This window comes from Narcine bancroftii, chromosome 1 (genome assembly GCF_036971445.1).
Source record: "Narcine bancroftii isolate sNarBan1 chromosome 1, sNarBan1.hap1, whole genome shotgun sequence".
In the NCBI taxonomy this organism is placed as follows: domain Eukaryota; kingdom Metazoa; phylum Chordata; class Chondrichthyes; order Torpediniformes; family Narcinidae; genus Narcine; species Narcine bancroftii.
This window is the reverse complement of record NC_091469.1, coordinates 256,919,735-256,945,142: the sequence shown is the minus strand read 5'-3', so window position 1 is coordinate 256,945,142 and position 25,408 is coordinate 256,919,735. Positions and strand designations below refer to the sequence as shown.

Sequence of the window (25,408 nt, the reverse complement as noted above, 5' to 3'; positions counted from 1 at the left end):
AACCACACCACTGGGCCGTGTGCCCACCAGCCTACTGCTAGGAGCGACCTCTGTAGCTGCAGGAAGACCACCTGGGAGGCTGACTCCATCTAGCTGGCTGTCAATCACCGACCTGCATATAGACTTGAGCTGGCCCCTCCCAGGCCAGTCACATGTGGAGCCATTGAGACTACTACTGCTGTTCAATGAAGTTTGTGAATTAAAGCTTGTAGTACAGTCTTTTTCCGTGTTTTGTGCCTGCTTGCTGCGCCACAGGGCACCACACACTATAATAAATGACTTCAGAGAATCAGAACACTGGATGGGCAAATTACATATAGACTGGTTCACAAGATACCATCTGAGTTACCTTCAACCATAGATTAGTGCTCAGGGCAGCATAATGGTTGTTGTGTTTGGAAAGTATCTTGTTCGGTGGGTTCAGAGATGAATGAGTCTGGACACAAGTGTTACAAACAAAGGTAACATTATTGAACACACAAGAATCAATCAGTGAAAGACGCCAAAAGATACTTAATTCTTCTTTCTTCTTTGGCTTGGCTTCGCGGACGAAGATTTATGGAGGGGTAAATGTCCACGTCAGCTGCAGGCTCGTTTGTGGCTGACAAGTCCGATGCGGGACAGGCAGACACGGTTGCAGCGGTTGCAGAGGAAAATTGGTTGGTTGGGGTTGGGTGTTGGGTTTTTCCTCCTTTGACTTTTGTCAGTGAGGTGGGCTCTGCGGTCTTCTTCAAAGGAGGTTGCTGCCCGCCGAACTGTGAGGCGCCAAGATGCACGGTTTGAGGCGATATTAGCCCACTGGCGGTGGTCAATGTGGCAGGCACCAAGAGATTTCTTTGGGCAGTCCTTGTACCTCTTCTTTGCTGCACCTCTGACACGATGGCCAGTGGAGAGCTCGCCATATAGCACGATCTTGGGGAGGCGATGGTTCTCCATTCTGGAGACGTGACCTACCCAGCGCAGTTGGATTTTCAACAGCGTGGATTCAATGCTGTCGGCCTCTGCCATCTCGAGTACTTCGATGTTAGGGATGAAGTCGCTCCAATGAATGTTGAGGATGGAGCGGAGACAACGCTGGTAGAAGCGTTCTAGGAGCCGTAGGTGATGCCGGTAGAGGACCCATGATTCGGAGCCGAACAGGAGTGTGGGTATGACAACGGCTCTGTATAAGCTTATCTTTGTGCGGTTATTCAACTGCATGAAAACCATCAAGGTCGGGTCAGATACAGCAATGACCTCTCTGAACCCTTCTCCATAAACAATGGTGTGAAGCAAGGCTGCGTTCTCGCACCAACCCTCTTTTCAATCTTCTTCAGCATGATGCTGAACCAAGCCATGAAAGACCTCAACAATGAAGACGCTGTTTACATCCGGTACCGCACGGATGGCAGTCTCTTCAATCTGAGGCGCCTGAAAGCTCACACCAAGACACAAGAGCAACTTGTCCGTGAACTACTCTTTGCAGACGATGCCGCTTTAGTTGCCCATTCAGAGCCAGCTCTTTAGCACTTGACGTCCTGTTTTGCGGAAACTGCCAAAATGTTTGGCCTGGAAGTCAGCCTGAAGAAAACTGAGGTCCTCCATCAGCCAGCTCCCCACCATGACTACCAGCCCCCCCCACATCTCCATCGGGCACACTGTACTCAAAACGGTCAACCAGTTTACCTATCTTGGCTGCACCATTTCATTGGATGCAAGGATCGACAACGAGATAGACAACAGACTCGCCAAGGCAAATAGCGCCTTTGGAAGACTACACAAAAGAGTCTGGAAAAACAACCAACTGAAAAACTGCCCAAAGATAAGCATATACAGAGCCGTTGTCATACCCACACTCCTGTTCGGCTCCGAATCATGGGTCCTCTACCGGCATCACCTACGGCTCCTAGATACTTAATTCTCTCTTTCTTCTCTCTTTGGCTTGGCTTCGCGGATGAAGATTTATGGAGGGGGTAAATGTCTACGTCAGCTGCAGGCTCGTTTGTGGCTGACAAGTCCGATGCGGGACAGGCAGACACGGTTGCAGCGGTTGCAGGGGAAAATTGGTTGGTTGGGGTTGGGTGTTGGGTTTTTCCTCCTTTGCCTTTTGTCAGTGAGGTGGGCTCTGCGGTCTTCTTCAAAGGAGGTTGCTGCCCGCCAAACTGTGAGGCGCCAAGATGCACGGTTTGAGGCGATATCAGCCCACTGGCGGTGGTCAATGTGGCAGGCACCAAGAGATTTCTTTAGGCAGTCCTTGTACTTTTTCTTTGGTGCACCTCTGTCACGGTGGCCAGTGGAGAGCTCGCCATATAACACAATCTTGGGAAGGCGATGGTCCTCCATTCTGGAGACGTGACCCACCCAGCGCAGTACTCTACTACTAAACAACTATATAGACATTCACATTGGACCCAGGTTGGACTTCAATATTAGTGGCCTCCTATCTTCTATACACTCACGCATGTGTACACACTTCACGGACAGGGACTTTCAAACACACTCCCGATTCCCTGTACCAAAGTGGGTGTAGCTCTCTACAAGCACTTACCTATCGCAGTACTTAAGTGTAGGGCACACCTAACCCACAACTCCTCCAGCAATGTCAACAGTAGCAACCTGGCATGGAGTGATTTTCAGGACTTGGACCAAGAGGCAGAGAGAAAAACGTGGCATGCATCGATGTTTTATACTCTCCTGAACTGGGCATCTGGCCATTGATGTCAATGAGTCATTTAAATGAGCCAGCGGTAAGTTTGCACTAATGAGTTGCTGGAGTCCAACCTTGATTAGCAGGTGATATGACTTCCAAATAGGTTTCATAGGTCAGGTGACCCTTCACAATCCACGATGTTCCAGACAGAGAGGCCACGTGTTCCTCCATAATCCAGATGCCTCACAGTTTCAGAGACTCAAGCTTCCTTCATTGACCTCTGATACTATCTGTGTGAAGTTTGCGCATTCTCCCTGTGTCCATGAGCATTTCCTTCAAATGCTCCGCTTTCATCACACATCCCAAACACCTGCAAGATGGCAGGCTAATTGGCCACTGCAAATTGAAAGAATTGATGGAATTTTGTATGAGTTGGTAAAAGTGTGGGGAAAATAAAAATGGGATAAATACCCGATGGCCAGTGGGAATGCTGTATGGTTCCATGATTTTTTTCTTTTCCCTGCCACAACATCCCTATCTGAGCTCCAAGAGAACACGTCATTGGATTCAGTCACCTAAACTTGCATTCCTGTGTTCAGTAATTGTTTTTACAATGATCCCTTTACTGCCTGGCCATAGATATGGCCATAGTCAACTTTTCTCTGGGGAAAAAAATGTCTATGCTCCATTCCCTGCTTCTTGGTGTTGAATCAAAACCTATGGAGAAGAGCTATGTGTGAATTTAACTTCAATACTTTGTTGTGTTTCACATCAAGTACAACAATTGCCTGCCAAAGAATTAAAGCAGAAACTTCTTTGTTTGATATTTATTGATTATGCAAAATTGAGGTCCTGAAGGCAGGACATCCATTTCTTCTTTGGCTTGGCTTCGCGGACGAAGATTTATGGAGGGGGTAAATGTCCACGTCAACTGCAGGCTCGTTTGTGGCTGACAAGTCCGATGCGGGACAGGCAGACACGGTTGCAGGGGAAAATTGGTTGGTTGGGGTTGGGTGTTGGGTGTTTCCTCCTTTGTCTTTTGTCAGTGAGGTGGGCTCTGCGGTCTTCTTCAAAGGAGGTTGCTGCCCGCCAAACTGTGAGGCGCCAAGATGCACGGTTTGAGGTGATATCAGCCCACTGGCGGTGGTCAATGTGGCAGGCACCAAGAGATTTCTTTAGGCAGTCCTTGTACCTCTTCTTTGGTGCACCTCTGTCACGGTGGCCAGTGGAGAGCTCGCCATATAACACGATCTTGGGAAGGCGATGGTCCTCCATTCTGGAGACGTGACCCACCCAGCGCAGCTGGATATTCAGCAGCGTGGACTCGATGCTGTCAACCTCTGCCATCTCGAAAACATGTATATTCAACAGCAACTTCACCTCCATTCCTATTTGCAACAGTAAGTGTTCTACTGGGGCTCTCATCTAAACTGCTTCCTCACATCTGCATCACGACTTCTAAATGATTCAATTTTTGAAAAATTCTACAATGAGCTGATTCGTGAAGGATTGATAACAGTGCTTCATTTGCAGGGATAGGAAGATTTATTCCTGCGTTGCTATTTTTACTTATGCAAATGTATTCCTCTTCTGGCACTGAACTGCTTGTCCCTTCCTTCACACCAATATCCAATCAGTATTAAAGAAGTGAGCTCTCCTCAAGCAGCATTGCCATTGGTGGTGCTGTAAAACTCTCCCCTGACATCTAATATTTTTCCACCCTCTGGGTAGGTGGTTAAACTCCAAAATTACCAGCTTCTCACTTCCCATATAACCATTTCAAGAAAAAGAGAGGCTTCATCTATGGGTGAAGCACAGATATAAACTGTCCACAGAATAATCATGTTTTTAAAAAATATTTTATTTTAATTTTGCGGTCAAACAAATATCAAGAATTAATCATCACAAATACATGAAATAAAAGTGGAAAAAAAGAAAGAATCATTGATACAGGTTTTCCATGATTCCAAATAACCTATCTCTCCCCGCCCCCAAAATAAAACCCCATGATAGAAGAAGGAAATAGTAATAGAAGAGAAGGAAAGAGAAAGTGAATGAAGAAAAAAAAGAGCTCATAAGGTCCTATCTTGGCAACTGAAAACACAACAGGTTTCTCAAACAATTAATGCAATTGAAACAGAAGCCAATAGAATCTCTTGTAAACCTCAGGAAATGAATGAACCTTTTAAATCATTTTATTCCAAATTATATAAATCAGAATCTCAAGGAGATATTAATATAATAAATGATTATTTGTCACAACTTAGGCTTTACCTAATTTGGATTTGGCTGAACAGATGGAATTAAATGCATCCAGCAAAGATGGTTTTCCACCAGAATTTTAGAAAGAATTTAAGGATTTATTAATACCTCTCTTTATGGAGGGATTGAACCAGGCAGTTGGATCACATACTTTGCCAGAATCCTTTTCAACAGCAATAATAACGGTAATCCCTAAGAAAGATAGGGACCCATTGAAACAATCAAGTTCACTTTGGGGTCTTCCATGGCCCAATTCCAGTATCTACAGTAAGTAGCTCCAGGGCCTTTGCAAGTTATATGGCCAAAATAGACCCAGTAGGTGAATTCTCAACTTTGTTTTGTTCTTGCAGTTATTGATCCCTTGAATTGTCACACATAGCACATTCATAGCAGCACACTGATCACCCAGCAGTCATTCTATTAGTTTCTGGAAGGCAATTTAAAGTTTAGCATTTCACTTTTTGTTAGGCATAGAGAAATGTAGCAAGCAGCAGGATTCCAGTGGATGAGGAATGTATTGGATACAAGATTCTACAATCCACAGTTAATGGAAAATAGGCCTGACCTGGATCAGGTAAAGTGCTTTGTGGTTCTGGTTGTCAAACTACAGGAAGGATATCAGTAAGATGGAAAGAGTGCAGAGAAGATTTACTAGGATGTTGCCGGGTCTTCAGGATTTGAGTTACAGGGAAAGATTAAACAGGTTGGGACTTTATTCCTTAGAGCATAGAAGAATGAAGGGAGATTTGTTAGAAGTTTACAAAATTGTTAGGGATAGAGACAGAGTAAATGCAAGTAGGCTCTTTTCACTTAGTTTAGGACAGATAAATACATGTGAAAGGTTGATGGGAAATATTATGGGGAACTTCTTCACTCAGAGAGTGGTGGGAGTCTGACATGGTAAATGTGAGTTTTAAGAATAAATTGGATAGATACATTGGAGAAGTCTGGAGGGTTATGGAATGAGTCCAGGTCAGTGGGACTAGTGGAATGATGATTCAGCACAGACTAGAAGGGCTGAATGGCCTTTTTCTGTGATGTAGTTTTCTATGATTCTTTGCCTTGGAAAAGACTAATTTCTGCCATTAAACTTGGTGGCAATGGAAGGTGTTTATATTTTACCTTTCTGATCAGAAAGGATTTTTACCTATAAGAGTTAAAGCAACAAAATATCGATTGGGTGGAAATTTTCAACAGTTCAAACATTTTATCCATTGTCGTGACTTTAAATATTTCTGACTTTCAGAAGCAAAGTGAAATTCAACATCGAATAGGTAACTCATTTGAAGAGTTAACTCAAGTGAACAGTCGCCCTGGCAAAGTTAAACATTCAAACCAAAATTAATGTGCCAAGCGAATTGGTGACTATTTTGTTCAAACTTTTTGCAATCCCAACTTGGGTCACACACACAAGATTTGGAAGCACTACAAAAGGTTTCGGTCACAGTTTTTTTTCCCCACACAGGTTATGTCCATGATCCCATCTCTCCCAATTTCTGAAACAGTATCTATCTCAACATACTGGACTTCTCAAATCTCTCCTGCCTTCTAATTCTGATTTCGTGCCTCATAGAATGGACTATATTCCTATGGAGGTGTGCAATTGATGTTTCCGTTGGCTGGAGTGTGTTTAGAACCATGGCTCACAAACACAGTAAGGGGTTGACCACTCAGGACAGAGATGAAAAGAAATTTTTCATCCAGTGGGAAGAGAATCCTCTGTCCAAGAAGGCTTTAAGTAATGTATCCATTGTCATATACATTATACAATATATACTGTATGTGTACCAAAACTTTCCTAAAATAGTTGACATTTTGAATGAAATTAAAGAGATAATAAATACAAAAGATAAACAGATAATAAATACTCAGTAAAAACAGTACTACAAAAAAAGTGGTACAAAAGTGCAGACAATTCTTTTACATCAGAGTATTGACGTGGGAGCTCAATCATTGAGCACACTTAAGACAGTGAGATATTCAATGAATTATAGGATATGGAGTTAATGCAGGGAAGTAATGTTTCAGCAAAAAAATCATTGATATTCCAAAAGAATGGTGCAAGAGATAGAATGAGATTCTACTTTTTATGGACTTGGGTTCTTTCTTTGGTTAGCCATTGCTCATCGGTTGTCCAGACCTAAACTTGGGAATTCTCTCCTAGAAACTCTCCAGCTCTGAATCTTTCTCAATTTTTTTATAGCTACTCCAGGAAAGAGGTTTTAGTCAACAGTGCTAAGTGACTCAGTATTCAATTTTGTTTGATGTTTCGCTGCGTCATCTTAGGAGTCTACAGTAGGACAAAAATGCCATGTAAATGCAAGTTGTTACCACAGAACCATAGAATATTACAGTACAGAAACAGGCCCTTTGGCCCTTCTTGTCTGGACCAAACTTATTCTGCCTAGACCCACTGACCTGCATATATCCCTCCATACCCCACCCATCTATATACCTGTCTAAATTATTCTTAAATGTTAAAATTGAGCCCGCATTCACAACTTCAGCTGGCTGCTTGTCCCATATTCCCACTACCCTCTGTGTGAAGAGATTATCCCTCATGTTTCCCTTAAACTATTCTCCTTTCATCCTTAAACCATCTCCTCTAGTTTGTATCATCCCTAACCTCAGTGAAAAAAGCTAACTTGTATTTATGTTATACCCCTTATAATTTTGTAAACCTCTATTAAATCTCCTCTCATTCTTCTACAGTCCAGGGAACAAAGTTCAAACCTATTTAACCTTTGCCTTTCCCTCAAGTCTCAGCAAAATCCTAGGAAATCTCCTCTACACTCCTTCAATCGTATTCATATCTTTCTTGTAGTTAGGTAACCAAAACTGCACGCAATACTCCAAATTTGGCCTTACCAGTCTTAAACAACTTTACCATAACAAGAGAGAGAGAGAGAGAAATTACTTCGATAATGGATGAAAAATGAGCTCGGTAGAATCCACTGTTTAGATGCTAAAGAGGTGAGAAGGTTGTGCTAGTGATATTGAAAAGAGTGTGAGCTCATGCATGCTCTCACACTGAAGATGAATGCAAACAAAACATGTCAAGTGAGAGGGCAGTGACTAAAGTCAATACTGCTGAATTGGACTTCTACAATACAGCTGCGCCATCTGTTCAAATTGTTTCTTGTCCAAGGCATTCAGCAAATTCAGTGGTGGGGATGGTGAGAGTGAGTGAAGGAAACTAAATCCAGATCTGAGGCATAACAATCAATTTAATTATGCAATGAATTCAATTCTGCAACTTCCTGACAATTGATCCTGTATCAGAACAAGTCTTCATCTGTGTCTACTCATATAATGTGAGTTTAAAAAGAGATGACGCAGAGAAATATAAATGTTTTCTTTATCTGCACTGCCTCAGTCAAAAATCTGGAAGATGTTATAGTTTTCTGCAATGGTGATAGAAGCCTTTGAGAGCAATTTACAACGACATTGCCACCATGATTATTTGATCCATTGTCTGAGCACTAATGAGATGCAGTAAATGTTGCTCAGTTTACAGGGCTCTTGGTTTAGCCACAATGCAACTGCTGTAAGATTACATTTCCACCTTCCTTTCAGCATGTCAGGACAGTCAATGGGGGCCTCAAAAACATGGGTAAAATCTCTTGGGTATTTGACGAACCCATCCAGAGGTCTACGGAATGACAGTCAAAATATAGTGTTGCCTCACAATCAGTGAAATATATATCCAAAAACAAATGATTAAATAAAAGACTCCTAGTAAGTGTCAAGTATAGACACACTTGCATAAAAATGTAAGCGCATTGGCAGTTTGGATGGTGGAAACGCAGATTGGGGTTGGTAGCTCAGCATTCAACATGATCAAACAGGAATTTGGGACTCTGTTCATCCCTCTTCAACTGGATCTGTGACTGCCTCATTGGTAGATCCAAATCAGTGTGAATCGGTAATATCGCTCTCTCCTCGCTGACTATCGACACCAGGGCACCTCAAGGCTGCATGTTAAGTCTCCTGATCTAATCCCTATGCACTCATATCTGAGTAGCCAAGTTCGGCTCCCAACACAACCTTAGAATGTGCTGTCAACACTACCGTTGCTGGCCAACTAATGGGAAATAAGGCAGAATACAGGATGGAGATCAAGAACCTGGTTGGATGGTGCTAGAACAACAATCTTCCTCTCAATATTAGAAAGACCAGGAAAACTGTTGTGGACTTTAGGAAGGCAGGTGGCTGAGAGACACATGCACCTGTCCGAATTGATGAGAGAGAGGTGGATAGAGTTTGTACCTTCAGGTTGTTGGGATACAAATGTTTGAGACCTCTCCTAGAGCCTGCACATCAAAACGACTGCTATGAAGGCAATACCAACTCCTCTACTGAGGAGACTTGGCTTAGCAATGTTGTCGAATACTCTTATCAAACATTTTTATATGTGTACTGTGGAAAGTATACTGCCTGTTTGTTTCATGGCTCATTTGGTATTTTGGTTGTGACCTCCAATTCATTGACGATATCTAAGCGAGGTGTGGCCTCAAGAAGGCAACTAATATCATAAAAGACCCCCATGACCTCTTCATACTGTTACCTCTGGGAAAAAGGGGCAGAAGCTTGAGGACCAGCAACTCTAGGTTCAAGAACAGTTTTTTTTTCCAATGGGCAACATCTCTAACCATAAAATTCTCTAGGAATGCAAAAAGACCAGTCTGCACTATTGAAATGCTACATTTTTCCTGCAATGGTGAGTATTTATTATCTATCTATCTTTTATATTTATAATTTCCTGCTGTACTAGGGTAATTTAGGGTACTAGAATACTACTGTTTTTTTTTCGAAAGTAGATGTTTAGCTTTAGCAAGTAAAAGTTTTGATGCATATGTACATTGTACTTATGCGTATGACAATAAATTTATTCTCTTTCTCTGGATCATGACTTTGGATATGGATATTCAAGTTCTTGGAGAGAAGTTGACACTGTATGGAGGTGGGTGTCTGAGGATGAAGGTATGTATAGTGTATATGAGTATTATATCTTTAAGAACTGAGTGTAGCATGTTACTTGACTTTTTATGTACTGTTATGCCAGCCTCTGTTGCGAGTTGGAATTTTAATCTCTTCAATTCTGTTGCTCGCTCCACTAGTGATATATGCCACAAACAGCAATTTCATAGAACACCAAAGTAATCTGCTTACTGACTGACATATTAGTCCAGTGGTTTTCTGGGAAGACCAGCTTGTCCATGGTCAATGTGACCCAATTTACTTGCAATATTTCAAAAGGAGTGTTGCATGGTGAATGGTGGTAGCCAAGTTACACCTGGGCACTATGTGACTGATGCCTGGAAGGGTGAAAACTTTTAAACCGGGGGATAGAGTGTTAATCCTTTTCCCGACAAATTCCAAACCCCTTAATGCAAAATTTTCAGGCCATATGAGATAGAATCAAAGGTAAATGAAGTAAACTACATAGCTAAAACACCTGATCAGAGATGTAAAACACAGAGTTGTCATGTTAAAACCTTATTTTGAGAACTTGGTTTCTAGCAAGGAGCAGCCTTCACCAGAGGTATTGGTTGTTGATAAAACTAAGGAGTCTAGGGATCATAAGATGATACAAGCTGACCACTGTGAGGGTCATTTCAAACAAAACATTGCCCTAGTTCGTCTGTCTAATTCAAGTATTTTGCAGAATTAGGATGCTATGTTGGCTCATCTTCAGCCCCAGGAAAAGAAGCAAATGAAGCAGCTACTTTTCCAGATGTGCCTAAGAGAAGCTCAATAATTTTTCAGGATGTTGATGGTGGAGATGCCAAACCTATTAAAACACATCCCCATCGAATGTATGTTGAAAAATGTAAAATGGTAGATCACGAGTTTGAATATATGTTAAAGAAATTAGATGTTCTACCTCAGATTAGAGTTCACCTTGTGCCCTGGTGCCTAAATCAGATGGGATGGTTAGATTTTACACTGATCATAGAAAGATTATTGCAGTAACAAAGACAGATGCTCATCCTATCCCTAGGGTGGATGATTGTGTGGACAAGGTTGGAAAGGCTATGTTTCTTATGAAGATGGACATTCAAAGCTTACTGGTGTCTTCCCTTAACTGAAAGAGGTAGGAAAAATTCTGCATTTGTGACCACATTATATGAATACAATGTTTTACCATTTGGAATGAAAAATGCTCCAGGGATATTCCAAAGGATGATCAATTCTGTGATTCAAGATTTTTAGAGCCTATGGATGCTTATATTAATTATTTGGTTATGGGGAATGACACCTAGGAAGCACATATCCCTGAGTTAGAGAAATTGATTGACAAGCTGTCACAAGCAAACCTTACTGTTAATTTAGCTAAAAATTAATTTAGTTATGTTGTTGGGCAAGACAAGTTGGCTTCTGTCCAGGTGAAAGTTCAGACAATTCCTGAGTTTCTCATTCCCACAAGTAAGAAAGCTTATAGGTTTTTGGGAATGGTAGGATATTAAAGAAAGTTCTGTAAAAATTTTGCTGATAATGGCTCTTCTGTTGACTAACCTTCTGAACAAGGGTGAAAGGTTTGTTTGGACAGAACTTTGTCAGGAAGTATTTTTTAAATTGAAAGCCATTTTGTGTCACCAGCCTGTGCTTAAGTCACCTGACTTTGAGAAACCATTTTCTTTAGCAGTGGATGCTAGTGATGAAGTTGCGGGTGCAGTGCTATGACAAAAGAAGGGTTGTGATGATGTTGACCATCCAGTGCCTTACTCATCCAAGAAATTCAATCAACATCAAAAGAATTATTCTTCTTTCAAGAAAGAATTATTGTCGCTTGTACTGACTTTGCAGCATTTTGATGTTTACATCTGCACAGCTCACTGGCTGTGTACATTGACCATAATCTTTAGTGCTTTGTGTAAAATGAAAAACAAAAATCAACAATTTTTAAATTGGAGTTTAATTCTACAGGTACATGACTTAATCATAACTCATATTAAAGGCAAGATTAATGTAATTGCTGATTGCCTTTCAAGATGTTAAGTTTGCAATGTTGCTGAAAAAATTTACATTTGTCTGTATTCATAGAGGATTCATAGAATCCTCTATGAATGCAATATTTAAAACAAATTGTAGGTTACAGTTAAAACTATGCTCTTACATCTCAAAATTTTCTTTGTTGGGGGGAGGTATTACAAGCTCCTGATTTTTTGTGAGTGCTACTTTGGGAGTTGATGCAGGGTGAAAAACATTCACAGATTTCACCGCTCATAGACAGAAAGGCACCATTAAATATTGATTATAAACATAGTAATGCTCTGGAAGACAAGAGAACAATGATGTTTATTCAAGAGAAATGGATGGGACGCTTACAAAGAGTGGACTTAAAGAAAGTAATGTGATTGGGACACTTGAAGAGGCAGGATTGATGAATGAGCAACCAGATATCTGCAAGACACAAAGGTGGAGTGACTTTGTGTGAAATGGACAATTTTGATGGTTCTCCTTGTTAGGAGAAATATTGACCCACCATGACCATTGGAATGATAATTTTGATGAACCTACTTCTGTATAATGGAAGCAGGAGGATTCCTGCATTTGGATCATGACCATTCTGATAGTCATTTCAATTGACCCATGCCTGGGTTTTGGAAGCATCATGGAAGTCACATGTTTCATTTCCCCTACTGTCTTTAAACAAAAATTGTCCTGGTGAATTTCTATTGCTGTTGGTTTGTGACAACAGCATTAACATTTTTATCCCAGAAAACAAATATTGGAGATATTTATTCCAAATAATTTTTACATTTAAACATACTGCATTGTAATTTGCCCTTCTGGCCCACGAGCCCATGCCCCCAAAATACATCAATTAACCTACAACCTCTGACAAACCCCACCAACCCCCTCCCACCCATACATTTTTGAAGGGCTGGGAAAATGTACAAACTCCTTACAGACAGCGCTGGATATGAAGCAGGGTTACTGGTGCTGTCTGAATGTTATGCTAGTCACTATGTTAAACATGCCACACAAAGAATGTGAAATTATCCACTTTTTTGATTTCAGCATCATTTATATGGACAGTGGTGTGGACTCTATCCCTTCTCCTGAAGTTAATGATCATCACCTTCATCTTATTGATGTTAAGAGAGAGGATGTTATCTTGGTGCCATGCTACCAGATTTTCAAAACCTTTCCTCAATTTTGTCTCATTGTTATTTGATGACAAACATGCTACAGGTTGTATCTCTTTAATCCAGCATCGTTGGGACCTGGCTATTGCTGGACCACAGAAAAGGCCGGAAAACAGACATTGACCTATAAAGGAATCCTCTATATAAACATATCAAAGGTAGAACAAAGCTTAAAACAGGAAATAGTACTGGGCGGCAGGATAGTTAGCGCAATGCCTTTACAGTCCTCAAGACCTGCACTGTCTATAAGGAGCTTATACAGACGGCGGCAAATTCAGACCTGTTGGACCATGGGACTTTCCAGACCACAGACTGCCGGAGAAGAGAGGTACAACCTGTACTGTGGTATTGCCAGCAAATCTGAAGATGCAGTTAGAATGGTAGTCAGCTGTAAGTTGTACAATAGTGGGTATAGAGGGAGAATAGGAAGGGATTGCATGCACATACTTGATGGAGCACTGGTGTTCAGTATGATCGAGGAGGAGATGTTGTTATCCATCTTCACTAACTATGGTCTGTTAGATAGGAAGTCAAGGATCCAGTTATGGGATAGGGAGGTTGGGGGGAGGGTCACTGAGGCCTACATCTTAAAGTTTGGGAAGTGTATGCTTGAGATTATGTTGAAGAAAGCAAAGCTGTAGTCTATGAACAGCAGCCTAATATGTGTCCTTGGCGTCCAGGTGTCCCAGGGCCAAGTGAACAGTGAGAGATTTGGCATCTAACATTGCTAATAAGCAAATTGAAGTGGTGGCTGGTGGGCTTGAGTTCATGTGAGCCATGACCTGCCTCTCAAAGGTGGATGCTTCTCCAAAAACTGGCAAATTTAAGAACCTGAATCTTCCTGTTTTCTTATGGTAATTAACTCAGTAACACTTTGTTGCCTGAATATAGTCCCATGAAGGCCTTGACCATTTTTTATTTCTCAAAAAGTGCTTTACAAATCCAATTTTTTTCTGTAATGTATAGAGCTTACTGTGAGCCAGAACATGAGGTTATTATAATGAAGAATGTCATCCCCATTGTAACTGAAATTGAACTAACTCCATTTCCTCACGTACAGCATAAATGTAGAAAATCTGTAAGTGAATGCCAGTCAAACCTTGCTCTTCCACAATTTTAGGGTGATTGCATCACAAAGATTACTCTTATTTATAAGACAAATCTTTGTGGATGCAATCACTATAAAATTCGTGATTTGATGCAAACTTTTTATTTTATTATTTGTGTTTGTGAAAACATGAGTGTTTTCATGTGTAACTGAGTTTAGAATAGCAAGCTGTGCCAATTAATGTTAAGTACATTCTGCCTTGAAAAATTAAAGGTCTATTTACGGTGCATCATTCCCACAGAATGACATCAAAAATCTCTTTTTATAAAAAGTGTGATAATTCAGCTTTACCTTTAGTCTACATTGTTCATCCAAATCTTCATTTTGACTTCAGTAAAATGATTAACAGTAATAAAAATGTTCTCCATCTTACTTTCAGCTTTGCTGTCAATGAAAATTCTCCAGTTTGATTGGCTGCCCTGCTTGGACAATGCCATCATAGTTGCTGGATGAGACAATTTCATAGCACCTTTGTATGAGATAGAAGGCGGTGTATATAAGTCTCATTGGAGATACAGAAAACTTTTCTCTAAAACCTCATCTGATAGCAGTCTCCATGAAATTTTTATTGGCTAACAGGCAGGTGATAACGCTTCGTTACATGCACCTCAATCTACCTTAATCTTGAACAAAGAAACAAAAAAAATTACCAACATTAAGCAGATCATGCAACATCTGCGGAAAGAGAAACAGTTATAAGACTTTCTCAAATCTGTACTCTTTCCACAGATTCTGCCTGACAGTATTTTCAGTATTTCCAGTATTTTCTGTTTTTGTTTCAGAGTTACAGAATCTGCAGTTTTTAAATTTAGTTTTCCTGCTCTAATTTCCTTGAATTTGGACACTGGATGAAAAGACATTTTTACACTATATAAACTCTTCAACAGATTTATTAATTATAACTGATAAGAGATTTGGTTTGAACATTAAGTTTTATTGTATTAAGGTTTCTTAAAGAACCTTTTTTGATTTTTCAGTTTTACCCTTTCAGTCTCCCAGTTTTTTAAATTTTGCTTTAATTATTATTGTTATGAAAATACTATTCTTTTATTTCCTAATAAAACTAATTGAACTAGTTGCAAGGAATGGAAAAATATGAAGTTATGTGCAGACAGAAGAGATTCATTTTAACATGGTAATGTGTCCAATGAAGACATTTGGCCTGTTCTTGTTCTATGTTATGTGATCTATGCTGAAACTGACACAATGCAAAGGAAGACAAAAATATCTCTTTCATTTATATTCCTTAAATTTAAGCTTAACTAAAGTTCTTCTGCTCATGTATTCCATGAGTCTTGTTCATCTATTCCTCCTGTTTTAGGCTGGGAGTCTGTCCAGAAGTATTCAGGATTAAAGGTTTAAAAAAAAAAATATTTTGCAGAAACCTTCATGCCTCCATCCCACACTCTACCCCCTTCTTTTCCATAACCTCCTTCAATGACACAACCCACTGAGAACCTGTTCGGGTTCCTAGGCCAAAACTGTCTCAACATTGGCAGTTGCATCTTCATCTGCCAAGGTGTTAACATTTGCACCTCAAGTGTTCTCTGCCTCTATCTCAATTTATCTCCTTTAAGATCATCATTAAAATCTACTTCATGTTATTTCTCAAAATTTTTTTTCTCAGTGTCAGATAGTTGTCTGATTGCATGAATGTGAAGAATGTTGGGATAAGTTTCTATATCAAATGCACTATGTTAATCCTTGTTGTTAATATGGTGGTTAATTAATCAGTGTGTCATGTGTATGATCAACATAATAAGAGCAAAAAAAATGAAGAAATGGGAGCAGAAGTAGTTAATTTAACCCCTTGAGTCTGCTTTGCCATTCATAAAGATAATTGGGCCATAGAACACTACAACACAGAAAAAAGTCCTTGGGTCTATCTAGTCCATGCCAAGCTATTATTCTGCCTAGTCCAATTAACCCACATCCAGACCATAGCCTCCTCCATGTCCCTCCCATTCATGTACCTTTCCAAATTTTTCTCATGCCCGCATTCACCACTTCAGTGGCAGCTTGTTCTACACTCTCACCCCTCTCTGCATGAATGTTCTGCTTAAACATTTAATCTTTCACCCTTAACCCATGTCCTTATGTCTCACCTCATGTCAGTAGAAAAAAAAACTAGTTGCAGTTACTCCATCTGTACCCCTTACATATGATAATCTAGTCCAACATGATTTCCCTGGCCTGCTCAAATTTCTCATTATTCCTTAATATCCAGAAATTCTAGTGATCCCATTTTTGAATTTAATTGCTGCTTCAACCACTACGATCCTTCTGAATAAAGAATCCCAAATATTCACCAGAAGGAATTAAGTCATTTTTTTTAATCTTGAGACTATGACAGCCTAGATCTAGACACCTTTGCCGTGGGAAGCATCCACTCCTCATGTTCCCTGTCAAGCCTCTGGTAATTTTGTGGGTTTCAATGAGGTCATCTCATTCTTCCAAAGTCTGAAGAACAGAGCCCTGGCTTACTCAATGTCTCCTCATATAACAACCTTTCTCTGATATTGCACACAGAGTATTGTCCATGTACAAATGCAAAGAGTGGACAATAACACGTGTACATGAAAATTTAATTTGAACAAATGTATCTCTCAGTAAAAGTGGAGCTCAGGGCCAAGGAAACTAGGAGCAGAACAAGGCAACAACTGGGCAATAATTCCAATCTACTTCCTATATATAATTTAGGAGGGAAGGCCTGACATTTTAAAAACGTCATTACAGACCTTGCGCTCCCACCCATTCTTCATTTTGATACATAACCTATCACAACAACAAGCAAAATGGCAATACAGGTTATGGGTTATATAAAATTCAATTCTGTTTTTCCACCAAGATTCCTAATGATTCTTTTTCTAATCTCAAAATCATTTTCTCACGTATATAAATATTTTCAGACATCTATTATTTTACTTCAAACATTAAAATGCTTTTAATAAAGCCACAAAAATAATGTCTCATGGGACAAGGCCAATAAACTGAAAACAATCATTCTATTGACATCTGTCAGAAGCATTTGGTGGAAGAGTAAGTGTGTTATTGCTATATCCCTGGGACAAGAATGTCAAACTGTTATTACGCAGCCTGAAATCACAAGGTTGTACTGAAGGATGAAAAACAGTGGTAATTGACAAAGCAATTTTGTAGCCTGCTGTCACCATTTTTCACCCGTGTCCTGTTCTGTGCAACATCAATAAGAATCCAAAAAAAAAATCACTTCAGGTAACCTTTGACAGATTGAGGTTCTCCCATATAACATTTAGATAGGCTATAAACTATAAGAATGCATCATTAACTTTGGCAGATGTGTATTGGGAGGTTTGGATAGTAATTGTAACACATATTGGAATGAATGTTTATGACAACCAATCCTCACTGCTCCCTTATCTTGGGAGACCTACACTAGAAAATGTATGGCATGTAGTACTGCAACACTATGAGCATCACCCATGCACATACAAACTATTAATTTATTGAGTAAATACACATGGTCTGCTTGCAATCTTCCCATTTTGTGTTACTAGCTCTATTCACTGCTCATGAGATTTAAGTGTCAACCTTTCAAAATAACTTCATGGATGACAATGACATTTTCAAGTTTAGAAAGTACAGGTATGAAGAAGCTTTAAGCCAGAATTGGAAGAAGATTAGAGCTGAAAAAAGTTGTTGTGCTTTATCTCTCAATGACACAAAATCTATCATGGGTTTTGTCTATCTTTGTGAATCAGAATTAAGGAGAAACCTGATAAATATTAAAAAAAAAATCACGCCTAATCAGCAAGACTCAAATTTCAGTGTTCATTAAGAATGTTAAGAGAACAACAGATTTGTTATTTCATGGAACTTCTGTCACACTAAACATCTGTATCCTGAAGCAAAAGCTATTCAGTAAAATATTACAGATGGCTGCAGTCTTCAGTGCAAATAACACAAAATATAATTGAGTAATAAATCAAACTCCAATAACAATAAACTTACAATCAGCAAGAGATCTTACAAGGGCTCTGACTCCAGCAAGTCATTAACATAAGGAAGATCGTACATGAGCAGGCCATTCAGTTCCTCACATGGGCTTCATCATTCAATGTAATTTTTTTTTACCTCAGTGGCACTGTTCTGCACTTAATCCATGACTTAGAATTCCCTTAACATCTAAAAATCTATTGATCTGTGTTTTGAAACTACTCAATGACTGAGTTCTCAAAGTCTTCGTGAGTAGAAAATTACAAAGGTTCACCACCTTCTAGGTGAAGAAAATCCTTCTCATCTCAGACCTAAACAGGTGATCCCTTCTTCTGAGATGCGATCCTGGTTTCATACACCCTGCCCAGTGGAAACATCCTCCACACATCAAGATCTGTCAGTATATTAAGCATTTCAATGACATAGCTTATCACTTTTCTAAACAAAAGGGATTAAATGTCCAGAAAATGTTAAAAATTGCAAATGCTGTTACTCTACATTTGAACAGAAAATGCTAAAATCATTAAACAGGTTAGGAAACATCCATGCAAAAGGAAACTGTCTTCAACCTGAAATATTAAACCTGTTTCCATTTCCACAGATGCTTCCTGACTTGTTGAGTATCTCCAGCATTTTCTCTTTTAATTTTTATTTAATATCTTTATTAATTTATTCTCATTGAGCAATCCATTAAGTTCTCAAGAATCAATCAGATGACCCATCATTGCATTCTCTCAATCACAGAATGACCATGCCTTTGGTAGGGACCCCACATAAATCTCAGCTGAATTCTCACCAGGGCTCGACATGATCCAACAAGTATGTGTTTAATGCTTTACTATTAGTTGTACAAAGTCAACAGAGACTCAGTCAAAGAGTACATTCAAAGAAAGATAGATAGAATTTTGGATACTAAGGAAATCAAGTGATGTGCAGTTAGTTCAGGGAGGGAGCACTTAGATAAAAGTTCAAAGAACTTATGAAGTAGGCACAAAATATAAAAGCAGATAGTAAAAGTTTATATAATTATATCAAGTGGAAAAGGGTGGCTGAAATGAGCATAAGGCAAACTAGTGGTTCTAAATTTAAATTTTAAATTTAGACGTGCAGCACAGAAATAGGCCCTTCTGGCCCACAACCCTAATATGCTGCCCAATTACACCCAAATCACCTACAAACCCTGAGCATTTATTTTGAAAGGCGGGAGGAAACCAGAGCACCTGGAGGAAACATGCAGACGTGGGGCTTCTGACTCAAAGTTATGAGTGGTATTGTATTGTGAGTCCACCTCCTCCAATAATTGTGTTGGCAATGTTTCCAGACCAGTTTTTACTGAAAAACAAATCGTGGTGGTGAGCACAGGAGGCACCATGCTGCTCTGCAAGGTTTTTCTTCCTGGTCCTAATGCTGACGGATCTGAACAGGCTTTAAACAGCCTGTTAAAGGAGTCTTTTGGTGTTTTTTTTTTTAAATCATGCAATCACAGGTCTTGTCCACAATATGGTGGCACCTGTGCTGAGCAACATACCACAAAGGTTTGAGACTCTGAAGGAGCAGCTCAGGGCACCAGAAATGAGGGTGCAACTCCTATTGAGAAGGAATAGCATAGGAGACAATCCACAGGATGGTGTCCATGCAGCAGAACTGAAAAGGGTCCTGTAGCTGAAAGACTTACACAGGCTGCAGGCTGTTGTCGAATTATAGTCATGGAAACTCTTTGCCTTCCAGCAGGCAAAAGCTGAAGTATATTGCGTATATTACATTTTTATTGTAATATAAATGATGGGAACTTTCAACATGCTTGCTCTCAGTCACTGAAAGGACTTCGAACCTTTACTTCAATAGGAAGAAACAAGCCTGCAATGTATGTCCAGGATTGGATTTCGCTGGAACTTGCTGACATGCTCACTGTTGAACCACTTGCATTTCTTTGTTCGACTTTATTTTACTTATGTTTGGATTCCCACATGAATGAATAAATCTAAACTGGCTCGAGTTTTGGAATCTCTGTTCCAAAGATCCTTATTTAGTTCAGTTACTGAGAGCAAGCATGTTGAAAGTTCCCTTCGTTCCTACCATATGAGTAAGAATCAGTTAATTAATGTACTTTTTTACTTCCTTTATGAAGCAATTTTGATTGTTATTAAGTGTGTTCGTTTACCTGTTTATTTTTATTATTATATTTGGGAAGCTTACATTGTTTTCACTTTTTAATATTCAGTGAGATTTTAATGTTTCGGAGTCACAGATATTAAAATTTGCCAGGTTTTACAGCCAAGTGAATGAAGAAGTGTGGATTAGCCTGGTTCAAAGTCTTTTCAGCTGTTCAGCCCCACACTTGGGAGTATTATGTTGCACAATATCCTGTCACCTTGCAGGGTCTTGACATTTGGATTGTCCTGGGTTTGAAGAGTAAGCTGATGCTGGTGGTAGCCTCTACCATTTCCTGAGGGTTCCCTTCGGCGTCACCAATGGGTCTTGGTCTTCCAGTGGGAGATGGACCAAATGGTAGACAAAATGAACTGCAGGCCACATTCCCATATCTGGGACAATGTCACCATTTGCCCACCGTGACTTCCAGGATCATGACGCCAATCTCCAAAAATTCCTGCAGACTGCCAAACTCTTTATCCTTACATCAAATAAGGCTAAATGTGTATTTCGTACAACCTGCCTTGCTATCCTTGGCTGCATCATGGAGAATGGAGTCATTGGCCCTGAACCCAATCGCATCCGCCCGCTTTTGGAACTCCCCCTTCCCCACAGCCTCAAAGCCTTGAAAAGTGCCTGGGCTTCTTCTCCTACTATGCATAAAGGCCCATCCCCTCGTTAAATCTACCTCCTTTCCCCTGACGTCAGAGGCACGTGCAGTCTTCAGTTGCATCAAGGTAGACATTGCCAAGGCCACGATGCATGCTGTGGATGAATCCACCCATTCCAGGTGGAGAGCAATATGTCGAACTTTGCTCTGGCTGCCACCCTTAACCAGGTGGGCAGACCCATAGCCTTCTTTTCCCACACCCTCCAGGGCCCCGAAATTCAACATTCCTCTGTCAAGAAGGAGGTCCAAGCCATTGTTGAGGCAGTGTGGCACTGGAGACACTACCTCACTGACAAACAATTTACCTTGCAGTCACTTTCATGTTCAACAATCAGTAGCAAGGTAAAATCAAAAACGACAAGATATTGAGGTGGAGAATTGAACTTTCCACTTACAATTATATCTTGTACTGGCCCGGGAAATTCAATGAGCCCCCAGATGCTCCATCCCATGTCCTCCACAATAATCTCTGCCACCCTGGAATTACCAGGTTCTTTCTCTTTATCAAAGCCAGCAATCTGCCTTATTCCATTGAGGAGATCAGGGCTATGACCAGAAACTGCCAAGTCTGCACAGAGTGCAAACTACACTTCTATCAACCAGACAAAGTGCATCTGATAAAGGCAATCCACCCATCTGAATGCCTGAGCATTGATTTCAAAGGACCCCTCCACTCCTTTGACCACCACATGTACTTCCTCAACATCATTGATGAGTTTTCACGTTTCTCGTTTGCCATCCCTTGCTTGGACATGACAACTGCCACAATCATCAAACCCCTACACAATCTCTTCTCCCTATTAGGTATCCCTGTTATATCCATAGCAACCAGGGGTCCCCTTTTGAGTGATGAGCAGCGTCAGTACCTGTAGGCCAGAGGCATCACCACAATCAAGACCATCAGTTGCAACCCTCGAAGGAACGGCCAGGTAGAAAGGGAGAATGCTACCATCTGGAAGGCCGCCTTCCTAGCCCTGCGTCGAGAGGCCTTCCAGTCTCCCACTGATAAGATGTCCTCCCAGAGGTGCTCCACCCAATCAGATCGCTCCTACGTGCAGCCACCAATGCCAATCCACATAAAAAAATGTTTTCCAACCCAAGAAAGTCCACTTCAGGGAACATCCTGCCAGCATGGCTGATGTCCCCAGGGCCAGTCCTATTCTGGAAGCACGTGAGGAGCCATAAGTCTGGCCCACTGGTCAAAAGGGTCCATCTCCTCCACGCCAAGTCCCAATATGCCAATGTGGCATTCTCTGATGGGCACGAGGACACAGTATCTATTGGGGACCTGGCGTCCTCCGGTGTTCCTGAGACCATTACTGATTACCCCGCACCCCCTTCACCTATTGTTACCCATGATGCATAAGGGCTAAGGTGTGTTACCCCCAACTCCAGCAGCTGGCACCCCAGACTCCACCAAGCCAACACCGATGACTACATACAGATGTTCCATACTGTCCAGGACTCAACAGCTGCACTGTCGCCATAGCCAGTACTACGATAATTGCAGCAGCAGACCAGACCACCTGAAAGACAGTTTGAAATAACACCTAATTCACTTTACCCTGCTGCACCATTTCTAAAACAAGGGGTGAATGTGGTAAACCACTGTAAGTATATTCAGCTGACTGGACCTGTGGCTCCTCCCAGAGACTCCTGAATAAAGGTGACTCTCCCACAACCCCCTCCCCAGTTCAGGACAGTCAACCAGCATGGACGTGCCTCCATTCTATTGCTAATAAAAGCCCATAACTTCTAGTCTTTTGGCATTATTGATGATGCATCACACACCCTTTCTACCTGCTAGTTATAATCGAGTGAGATTAACAACCAAGGAACAGGTAGGATGCTGATCTGATGCTCTCATTGTGAGAAAGGGACATAAGAGAGGATAATGAGTCTAGCAGCATGAAGCTTGTAAACAACATACAGGATGGAAAGGAAATCAATCATTTCAGTTTATCACAATCTAACTGTCAATAAGACTTAAATTTCTGTTCTCCTGTGGTTATGACATTTGTCACTTTCAACATAGCCCATATAATTAAATAAAAGTCATGAAAATTAGTACTTTAATATAAAACTGCAGAGTTCTGCTACAAATTCATTTCAAAAGAGTAGACCTTATTAAAATATTATGCTATTTTAAATGCCACATAATTTCAAAACGCTTTGGAGGTCAATTTTGTCTCTTTTTCTTTCATTAACCAATTGCCAAAATCCCTAGATGCCCATTTTTAACACCCAGTGGAGATAAATATATGTTTCCTTCCCAATGGACAGGAATTGCTGCCCTGACAGGATTAAAATTAAAATGACGATCTTGAGGCAAATGGAACAAGTGCAAACATTTATCTGCTGTTGATGTTTTGCAGTACACAGCTACCCCAAACAATCTTCAAAGTGTTTTCTTATTTAGAAGTGAGAAAACTTATCTTTGTTCCAGAATTTCCATTTGTCCCAAACAGCTTTCCACATCAAACATGCTCAATAACAATTTTAATGCTAATTCCTTCTAATTTCCTATCTTTCAACGGCTTATTTTCCCCATTATACACTAACATATACTAATGCATTTTTAAAAGGATAAACACTTTTGTTCATTCCCATTAATGTCCACTCACCAGTGAAGAACCAAATGAAGCTTAATCCTTGACATCTGCTGATATTCACCTGCAATGTATTCTCCTTCTTGTAGGGAAGTCTACATCTTATAGATGTCTCTACAACGAGTCCTGTTATGACCTGTGGAAGACTATCTCTAAAACAAAGTGACAATTCTTAAGGAAGCTAGAGACAGATACACTTTGAGAAGGAAAACCTAACAGTGCCTATGAGAATCCCTGCAAAGGTTGAGGACCCTGTAATATCTGTCTCTGAAGCCAACGTCAAAACATTATTTAAGAGGGTGAATCCTCGCAAGGTGTTAGGTCCTGACGGCGTACCTGGCAGAGTACTGAAAATCTATGCCAACCAACTAACCAGAGTGTTCCCAGACATTTTCAACCTCTCATTGCTCCAGTCAGAGGTTCCAGTCTGCTTCAAAAGGGCATCAGTCATCCTGGTGGCCAAGAAGAGCAGAGTGAACTGCCTCAATGACTATCGCCCAGTAAAACTAACACTTACTGTGATTAAATGCTTTGAGAAGTTGGGCATGGACAGAATTAACACATACCTAAGCAAAGTTCTGGACCCACTGCAATTCACCTATCATCACAATCGCTCCACAGCAGGCGCAATATCACTGGCTCTCCACTCAACTCTGGATCACTTTGAAAACAGCAATTCATACATATGGCTGCTCTTCATCAACTACAGCTCATCTTCAACACTATTATTCCCTCAGTGCAGGTCAAGGAGCTCCAAATCCTGGGCCTCTGCACCCCCCCCCCTCTATAACTGGATCCTTAACTTCCTCATCAGAAAACCACAATCACAATGAGATGAAATATTGTTTAATAATGAAAAAATCACATATGTTTTGCATAATAATTATAGTTTTTATTAATAAGTGGTTGTTATATTCAGAATATTTACATTTTGATTTACATTGATTAGATCTTAATATGTATGCTTAATTATTTTTTCTTTTTTTTATGGCTCTCCTTAGGAGAGTTGGCTGAAAGAGGGGGGGGGGTCTCTGTTTTTTTCTTTCTTTTTTCTTTTATATATATATAAAATAGTTTGTTCATGTTTAAGTTTATTGTTATGTATTTTACTTATTATCTGTATTTTGAACGAATAAATAAAGTTTAAAAAAAAGAAAACCACAATCACTACTAATTGGAAATGTCTCCTCCTCACTGACTATAAACACAGATGCACCTCAAGGATTTGTGCTTAGCCCATTGCTCTACTCACTATACACCAATTCCAATTCTATCTACAAATTTGCTAATGACATCACAGTTGTTGACAGAATCATAAATGGCAATGAGCAAGTATACAGGAGGGAGACAGATCAGCTCATTGAGTGGTGTAGCACCAACAACCTTGCATTAGCAAAACCAAGGAGATGATTATGGACTTCAGGAGGAAGTCAGGAGAACATGATCCATTTCTCATCGAGGACTCAGTAGTGGAAAGGGTCAAGAACTTTAAATTGCTGGGTGTCAACATCTCCAAGGATCTGCCCTGGAGCCTCCATGTTGATGAAATTATGAAGGAGACTTACCAGTGGCTATACTTTGTGAGGTGTTTGAGGAGATTTGTTATGTCACTGAACACTCTCGAAAACTTTTACTGGTGTACTGTGGAAAGCATTCTGTCTGGTATGGAGGGGCCAATGCTCAAGACAAGAAAATACACCATCTATGTGACAAAGAAGGGCACATCAAAGTCATGTGTGTACTTCTATAACATATCTTGATTTTACAATTAACAGTGAAGGAGTTCGAATGGACACTGATGGCATCAAAGCAGTCTGCAGAACGCCCTACCCAACAAACTGAGCCGAA

At 40.4% G+C, this 25,408-nt stretch overlaps 1 long non-coding RNA gene across 1 annotated transcript in view; it reads right to left on the bottom strand.

Moving 5' to 3' along the window:
* Positions 1-25,408, bottom strand: part of LOC138742007 (uncharacterized) — a 132,075-nt gene that overhangs the window by 68,929 nt on the left and 37,738 nt on the right. The gene's annotated exons all lie outside the window — the stretch shown is intronic.